Source organism: Cynoglossus semilaevis, chromosome 3, assembly GCF_000523025.1.
Source record: "Cynoglossus semilaevis isolate Cse_v1.0 chromosome 3, Cse_v1.0, whole genome shotgun sequence".
NCBI lineage: Eukaryota > Metazoa > Chordata > Actinopteri > Pleuronectiformes > Cynoglossidae > Cynoglossus > Cynoglossus semilaevis.
The window spans coordinates 13,719,445-13,720,277 of NC_024309.1; the positions used below are offsets into that span (position 1 = coordinate 13,719,445).

General features: G+C 43.3%; 1 protein-coding gene across 2 annotated transcripts in view; it reads left to right on the top strand.

Annotated features, from left to right (window-relative positions):
- The window catches only part of vps41 (VPS41 subunit of HOPS complex), a 15,276-nt gene that overhangs the window by 5,081 nt on the left and 9,362 nt on the right, over nt 1-833 (top strand). The window lies entirely within an intron of this gene.

The window sequence follows — 833 nt, forward strand, 5'->3', positions numbered from 1 at the left end:
CTAAAGAATGTGACGTCTGTTATCAGTCATGGCATGAACAACACCGGAGGAAATTCAACACAGAGAAGAATCAGTGTCGAGGCCCGGCCCATAGACCATAGACCATAGACCATAGACCATAGACCATAGACCATAGACCATAGACCATAGACCATAGACCATAGTCCATAGACCATAGACCATAGTCCTGGAGCCCATAATGAAGCCCAGTGTAACATGACACGGTGGACGTGACGCAAATGTTAGAAATTGAACGACGGTAAAGACCTGACGGACTTTACCCCACATCTCATTTTGCTAACGTAGTCTAGGTCACATAGACGGTCACTTATGGCGCCATCAGCTGGAGAGGGCAATCCTGGAACCCTTTAGTAAAAACACAATGTATCAATAGGGGGCGCCAAATCCTCATTATTATTATTTTTATCGTAGTTTTACTCCGTTTTATATCCTGGCTACTTAGGAAAAGTTGTTCTAATGTGAAATAAAAAAAATTCAGAATCTAGTTCTCGTCTCTCAGGTCTGACTACAAACATTAGCCGTCGTTGCAGCAACCTGTGTTGCATTAGCTTTGGTGTATTGGTGGCAACTTGTCAACAGGCTTGTGAAAATCAACTTTGTGCAGTAAAACGTGTACACGTCTCTCGCAGAGAAAAGATGTAGTACTGCAAATACTCTTCACTTTTTTCAAAAGTTGCAGATTTTCACTTTTGTCTATTTTAAAACGCTTCAGCTACTCTGAGTTTGGCGACCCCTGATCCAGGGCGCCGTCTCATTTGAACCGCGCGCCTGAATTTTTTAAAAGCATCAGCAGGCAGAAGAGCTCCTCACAC